Source organism: Hyposmocoma kahamanoa, unplaced genomic scaffold (genome assembly GCF_003589595.1).
Source record: "Hyposmocoma kahamanoa isolate Upper Pololo Valley unplaced genomic scaffold, ASM358959v1 118887, whole genome shotgun sequence".
Taxonomy (NCBI): Eukaryota; Metazoa; Arthropoda; class Insecta; order Lepidoptera; family Cosmopterigidae; genus Hyposmocoma; species Hyposmocoma kahamanoa.
Genome location: NW_020653407.1, coordinates 1 through 8,238, shown reverse-complemented (window position 1 = coordinate 8,238; position 8,238 = coordinate 1). Strand labels below are relative to the sequence as shown.

Genomic DNA, 8,238 nt, shown 5'->3' with positions numbered 1-8,238 from the left:
AAAACACTTTGAAAGTGGCTAAAACGCTTATCGCGAAGAGTCAAGAGAAAAAAAAAATGTTTTTAAAAATTGTGTATTCCAGAACTCTACTCAGGATTTGAGCAGACTTGAGTATGATTTCAAGCACTGGAAATACGACCCTAATGGCAAGGACTTGAGTATGATTTTCAGTGCTTACTGCAATACTCATGTCCTGACTCTAGTATTGAGTAGAGAACTGGAATACGACCCTCAATGAACTATTCTAGCTCGTTATGAATCAATCATGAATAAATATATTAATAGAAAAATGTAAAATTTTCGAAATGATTGCATACTTACTACACTATACTACAACGCAGCAGTAATACAGTGGAATTGCCGAAGCATAGTAAATAAAAAATCTGACTTAATATATATTGTAAATAAATTTAATCCTTTTATTATTTCTCTATTTGAGACCTGGCTTAGACCTGAGTTCAGGTTTAAGATCCCAGGCTATTCTTGTTTTCGCAAAGAACTGATGGGCATGGTGGTGTTGCCTTGCTCATTAGCAATTGTTATCCCTTTTCTTTAATTAATCTTTCTTCTCATGGTGATGACTATTCAGTCATTGCTGCTTCTGTAAATAATATTTGTTTTGTTTCTATTTATGTGCCTCATCCAACTACCTTAATACTAAATCAAATTAATAATCTGTTTTCTATTCTTCCCAAACCATGTTTAGTCATGGGAGATTTTAATGGTCAACATCAAGTATGGGGAAGCTCCTTATCAAATTGCTATGGAGATCAAGTACTTGACATATTAGACACCAACAATCTTTGCTTATTGAACACTGGAACTCCTACTCGCATTACTGACCCCAACAACTCTGTTAGTGCTATTGACCTTTCAATATGTTCTCCTAGTCTATTACTTTCCTTAACATAGCAGAACTTGACATCTACCTTTGGTAGTGATCACTTCTCCATAGTCATTACTTTTCCGTTTCAGAGTAAAAAGAACTTGAAAAACAAGTCTAACTCTATAAATACAACCTACAAGGTGATGATAAATGGGATCAATTTAAAAAGCTTATTAAGTCAAAGATGTCTACCCTTGGTGATATAAACTGCAATAATGTCATAGAAAATTCAAATGCTTTAGCTTTACTAATTATTCAGTGTGCTGATGTAATTTTCTCTATTAAAAACAGTTACTCAAACCTTATCTCCTCTCCTGTCTGGTGCGATGAAGAATGTTCATCTGCTGTTAAAGGGCGTAAAGAGGCTGAAGAACGATATCGACATAGTATGACTGTCGAAAACTTTGAGTCGCTCACATTGATATAAGTCAATGGTTGCTCAAGTTAATAATGTCTGAAACAAAAAAGACTCACAAAAAGAAGAAGTTATAAGTAGAGAGTAGTACCAACTCTTCTGTTGTATGGAACATGATTTAGATCTGCCTTTAAAGGTTCCCCTTTTAGAAACTTACCTCTTAATATTGCTGAACAGTTCATTGACAAGTTAGCCCCTCCAATAGTCCAACAACAAATAGTTTTTGATAAAATTCTAGTTTCAAATGATGAATCGGGGTTAAGTTTGCCATTTTCGTTAAAAGAATTGAGGGGCGTTTTATCTAATACTGTAGACTCTGCTCCTGGTAGTGATGGAATTACTTATTCCCTTTTATCTAATTTTGATGATTCTGCCCTTTATTATGATTTACAGCTGATTAACACATCCATGTTGACAGATGAAAATTCGCCATCTTGGAAAAGCCATACAGTGTTACCAGTTTTAAAACCAAATAAAAATCCTACAGAAAGCTCATCTTACCGTCACATTGCCTTATCTTCTGTTTTAATAAAAACTACTGAAAGTTCAGTGAAAACTCGGTTGGATTGGTATGTTGAACGTAACAATTTGTTGCCCAATAATCAATACGAATTTCGAAAAGGTAGGAGCACCATGGACTGTCTCTCTATATTTACAACAGATATAAGATTAGCTTTTTCGATCGGTAATTCTATTAAAGCTGCGTTTTTAGACATCAGTTCGGCATATGATAATGTTCTTTTTCCAATTTTAAAATCAAAATTAGATTATTATATAACTTCATCATAAATTTATTAAACTATAGAACTATTAATGTTATAAATGATGAATATTCTTTACAGAGGACAATAAATAAAGGTCTTCCGCAAGGATCTATTTTGAGTCCTATACTGTACAACATATACACTCATGATTTAGACAGGCATAAATGCCTAAAGGTAATGGAGTTTCTATTTTGCAATATGCTGACCATGTTCTTTTATATGTTGAATCTAATCTAAGTGACCAAGCTGTGAATGTACCATCAAATAAATTGACATTGTTAATGTACTGGTTAGATTCGAATGGTCTAGAGTTATCTGTTAGCAAAAGCTCCATTGTGTTTTTCTTAAGGCGTAAAGTTCATCCTGCAATAAATGTTTATTTTAATAATAACATCTGTACCTCCAGTGTAAATGGGCTAAACTCAAAAAATGCTATTTTACGTGAGCGAAACTCGTTTTGAATCAGCTTTTTTCTCATTCATTCACAAAAAAAGTATTTTTTTTTTAATTTTCAGAGAGAATAAAGGGTGAGTAATAAGTTGATTGTAAAATGAACCTGTATTTTGCAAAAATGACAGAGAAATTGGCTTACATAAATTATTTATATCACTTTACACAAAAAATGGAAATGAGTAAAATGGTTAAAGTAGAGTTTATCTAAAGAAATCAATTACAAATTTTAGTGTGATGTTGTGTAAATAAACAGTTTTGTGAACAATTCGTGTATGAGTTTTTAAGAACCACTACGGTATTTCATATTTTAAGTTGCTTAAGGGAAAAAAATGACAAAAGTGAAAAGAAAAAGACTCATTTATTTTGTATTAAGACAATTTTCAATTAATAAACTGAACTGTAATTTATTGCAATAAAAAGAAAATGAATCCTCAATATTGCAGTTCTCTCGATTTTGAAGATCAGGATCTACGACGGATACGTTGGTGCCGGACTGTAGATTGCCATAGAACTCCTGCGCATCTTGGTCAATGTAATTAAACAATTCGCCCTAGCTGATAAATTATTTATCCAATTTAATCGTCACCCTTTCCTCCAAAAACTTGAGGTATTAAACAATCTAATAAATACCCCGGGTTATTGGTATCACCAAAATACTCCTTGCCTTATAAATAGTTATAGAAAGTATCTTACATTACACGCTCCAACTCACAGTTTTGATATACTGATACACTGTACGGTAGTAATTATGAATGCCTTATTTTGCCGCCAATTATATAGGGTGGCCGCAGTGGAGATGAAGTAAAGACGAGAAAATATGAGGAATAACTATATTAAATTTCCACAAAGGTATTTCTTAAACGAAATAATTTTAAGAACGTCCGAAGTTAGGTACGTTAGGTCTAAAAGTACTTATACGAAAAAAGATCTTAACTAAAGGAATTTAGTCTACGTCTGATGTTAGGAACGTTGGCGTCGGGCCGAAAAGTGTCTCATAATTATACTTAAAATGACGAGTTTTGCATCGGTCACGTTGCAATGCACGGGGCGCGCGTTCCGGGGTGCGCGAATGCAAGTGCATTAAACTGATGTTTTAGGTATGTGTGTTATGCAAATCTGGATACATAACACGCCTGAGGTTTGTTTTGATTTTAGTGAAGTTAACAGACGTTTTGCTAACGCTTCCTTTAACTTTAGATGTTAATTGGCATTCCTACAATCATATTTTCACTGATGCCTCTAAACTAGATAACTCGGCCGTAGGAGTGGGTGTTCTTCATTCTCAATACGATATTATTCCAAAAACAAAGCTTCCTCCTGAAACATCCGTTTTCACTGGTGAATAAGTAGGTCTTCTTAAGGCAATTTAATACATTCTCCTAACAAAATTACGTAAAACAATAATATTTTCTGATTGTAAAAGTGCTCTGCAGTCATTATGTAAATTCCCTTTTAAATTAGGTAACATTTTCCCAACTATGTATTTGTTAAATTCGTGATGCCCTTTACAAGTGCCATTCAAAGGGTCTTTCTGTATTATTTGTGTGGATACCAAGTCACAGTGACATTAGAGGTAACGAGAGAGCCGATATCTTAGCTCTTTAGCATCTGCACCTTTCTGCAGTAAATAACGGCGATGTAGATTTATATATAAACTTTGCTCATGACTTGGCTACACTACCTGCTATTTATCTTAAAGAATCTTGGCAAACTGTGTGGGAAAGAAGCAGTATAGCTGCGGGTAGATATTTTCTTGATATACAGGCCGACATCCCTGTCAAACCCTGGTTTTCTCGTATACATTTTGAGAAACGTGTTACTTCAATCATTATAAATGAGAATGAGATTAGGACATACTTGCTCATCTGAACATCTTGCTAGACTACTTAATATGATACCTGATTCAATGTGCAAATCCCAACAAGACATTGGCAGTCTGAACCACCTTTTCTTTTCCTGTCCAAGATATGATCGTGCTTCGTTTTTTCAAACTATAATTTCTTTACCAACATCTATTCCTCTGTTATTTTGGTAGGTCAATGGTTATTATCGTATAATAATTATTCTGTTTGCAATGTGTTCGCTCAGTTTATAAGGAAAAATGATATTGAAATTTAGATTATTATTTATCCAATTATCATTATTTTCAGCTATTACCATCTCATTTCCATTTCCTTTCATAATTTCCATCCTTCATTGTTTACATTTACCTATAAATATACTACTTATCCTATCCTGTTGATTACCTTTCCAAAATTCCGTTTGCTTTTATTTTTATTCCGCTATTTCCTTTCCCCCTTTTTAATTTCATATTAATACCCAAAAACCCACACCAAAGTTCCACAACAACAATTGCAACGACAATAATAATTATCCTGAAGTTTCAAGAAGCAAGAAAATATTTATTTGGAAGAATTATTAAAAATTTACAACTCAGTGGAAATTGCATATGGCCAAAGGCTGGACGCCATAGTACCAAAAGATGAGAAAAAAATCTATGTCTGTTGTACTCTTGCTGCTCAAGTGCTGCTGCGATGTTGCGTTACGATCGCCAAGTCCGAATTTATGTTATAATTAATTTAAAAAAGCTGTAAAAATAAATGGTGTCTGACTGTTTCTGTTATAAATTTGTGAGGAGTCGACAACACAATTTCTCTTGCTTGAGGGATCAATAGATCGTGTGTTTAGTTAGTTTAGTGGCAGAAGTTCGCTAGGATATTTCCTCGGCCGGCGCCTTTATGTGATGGGAGAGGGGGACTGGAGACCATTTATTTACGGCGGACTGGCATCTATAGTCGCCGAGTTCGGTTAGAAAACATGTACTTTTCTAAAAATTTCCTTATTTTTATGTTCCATATCCTAACCTCTAAATTTACATTCAATACTTTAACAGATATCTATTAGATGTATGAAATTGAATTACTTGAATATTTTGGGTTCTTTAAAAGAATAAAAGCTGATTTGGCTTAGTGCAATTACAATCGAATTAAGAATTAACTTGAAAGCTAAAGCTTAAGGATATTGAGACTACCAGTTTATAATTACAATCCGCAGGAACATTCCCCATCGACACAACAAAGACCCGTCTGCAGATCCAGGGCCAGGCAATTGACCCTCGTCATGTACAGCTACGCTACAACGGCATGGTGGACTGCTTCATCAAGATCTCACAGCAAGAGGGCATACCTGCGCTTTATCGTGGGTATGTATATTCAAACTATGGAGGCATATACCTTTTTTTTTTGAGGAGGACATGCTTTATGCATACCCTCAAGGCCAGGTAGACTCCAGGGTTATGTGGGACTCTAAAACCCCGTGGTTGACCCTCTTGGCCAGGTGTTGTGGGCGCTCAAAATGATATTGATTTACAAATGATATTGATATCTGTAGCTCACATGTATCAGCATTTATTCTGATCAATTTTATTTATTCTGACCAGTTGCCCAGTTACAATAGAGATTATGGACCAAGTTCGCTTATCAATTATTTCAATGGAGCTGACACATTTAAAAGCAGAAAAAGAAGAAGACTAAGTTAACAATTACTACTGTATCAATAATGGTACAGTCAACAGAATGTTAGGTTTTATACCTGATTTAATTTAAACTCTGTCACTTGTAAAGAAACTGATCAAAGTATATTTGTACAACTCAATTCTAAAAGAATATATTGTTTTTCCATTGGATTACTTTACAAAGCTGCACAGTAATAAAAAATGTGTAAAAGCATAAAACACACTTCACTATTTGCAGCATTGACTATGTCATTTTGTCTGATAAGAGAATTTAATTTTATAAAAGAAATAGCATAAAATTTTATTTTCTACATTTTGGGCCCAAAATTGTGTATTTGAGACTCAAATATCTTAAAATAAGCTTGTCTGTCAAACGGACGTCGTATCCCATTCTATCAAGATATACTCGAAAGTAATGTGTCATTATGTTTTTTTTATCACAATTTCTAATGTGACATTTATTGATGTAGTTACATTGTATGATAAAAATTTATATCATACTTTATGTAAGACACTAAGCCTTCTGTGATTAACTGGTGTGTTTATCTTTTATTAAGATATCTAATTACCACACACGTTCAAATTTTGTATGACTTTATGTGTCGTCTCCAATTAGAAACACTCATGAAACCACATTGTGAGGTCTCATCAGACTAAATAAAAACAGTAAAAAAAAATTATGAAAACCATTATAAACCTCAGTTACTATCCACTGTCATTTACATGTTTTCTTGGCAAACTTTCAATGATTATTTGATAATTTATTAAGAGAGGCATTGCCAAATGCGTAATCTTTACATATTTACGAAATTTGGCTATGACTACGTGTTAGTTGTATATTGTGGGGTGGTCATACATGGCGGCGTCATGGAAATTAATGTCTGCATAGCATTGACACATAACGACATTTTACAATTATAGCGAATCATAAGAACGTTATACAGAGTGCTAGTTTAGATATTAATTTCAGTTTAATTGGTCACACATGTCAGTAAGCACGTGCTGTGCCAGAATAATTGCATGGCGGCGTAGGTATTGTTGAGAATTATCTTACGCATTTGCCTTTTGTGTCGCATTAAGACTCAAGTGAAAAAACAGTGTGTAGTTTGTCCTTGAATGCAATCATTGCACATGATCACGCCACTACTATAAAACCACTCATTTGATTACTGTTGCGTGGAAACGAAACAATGGTTATTTTTAGTATGAAAATAAGTGGATTTGGAAAATTGATTGCAAAACAACGTTGACAATGATTTGTATGTTTGTTCTTGGTACTTCAGTGTATTTGCCAATTAACAGTCTGGGAGAAATCCTATCATTTTAAGACGTCGTAGCTCTATAGTAAAGTCACGATACTATTGCGCTTATATCTAGATTATTGCATTGTCACATTTGAACAGATCAGATTTTATAGCATAAGTTTCCACTATGCATATATTATGCTTAATTTTAATCGTTCTGAGTGTTCTTCTTGTCGTATCGACACGATAAGAAGCCCTTTCTGAGTAATAACCAATGAATACATTTTATTTGATGTGTCCAAGACATGGCGTCCGATTTTGTTTCGCATAAAATTGTAATACAAAAATTGGAAGTCATTCGTGTGGGGAGAAGAGTTTTGACGAGGATTACAATGCTATTTCAATGATAGCATGTAAGGTGTCGACCTAACGACGTGAATACAAGGCATAACATAAGATCATCAACTTTGCCAACCTCCGTACAGTCCCGATGTAGCCACCTGCATTTTTGGCTGTTCCCAAGATTAAAAATACTGCTCAAAGGGAGTTGGTTTGACGACACAGATACGATTAAAAATATGCGACGAGTATGCTGAAGGCTATTCCGAAAACTGACTGCCATAACTGCTTTGGGATGTGGAAGCACCGGTGAGAGCGTGTTATTCACTCAAATGGAGATTACTATATAGGATACCACGAGTCGGATTACCACTAACATACCCAGTGTGGACGATACGTTTCCGACAGACCTCGTAGGTATATGGACAATAAATTGGGAGTACGTCAAGGTAGTGTCCTTGGACCTGTATTGTTTTTTATTTATAATAACGACTCTCTGTGACTAAAGACGACAGACATATCTGTAGTGATTAGCAGTGGCCATAATTTATTACCTATTGTAAATTGATTAGAATTTCGTTATACAGAACTGCAAAGGGCAATATTGACATTTATTATAATAT

The 8,238-nt window shown here is 34.3% G+C and overlaps 1 long non-coding RNA gene across 1 annotated transcript; it reads right to left on the bottom strand.

The window, feature by feature from the left end:
* Nucleotides 1-253: 253 nt before the first annotated feature.
* LOC113239969 lies at nt 254-1,598 on the bottom strand. Its single transcript, XR_003311226.1, has 3 exons — nt 1,459-1,598; nt 1,188-1,340; nt 254-601 (listed from the first exon to the last, which is right to left on the bottom strand). It is a non-coding gene; the product is annotated as an uncharacterized LOC113239969 (long non-coding RNA).
* Between the last annotated feature and the right edge of the window lie 6,640 nt (nt 1,599-8,238).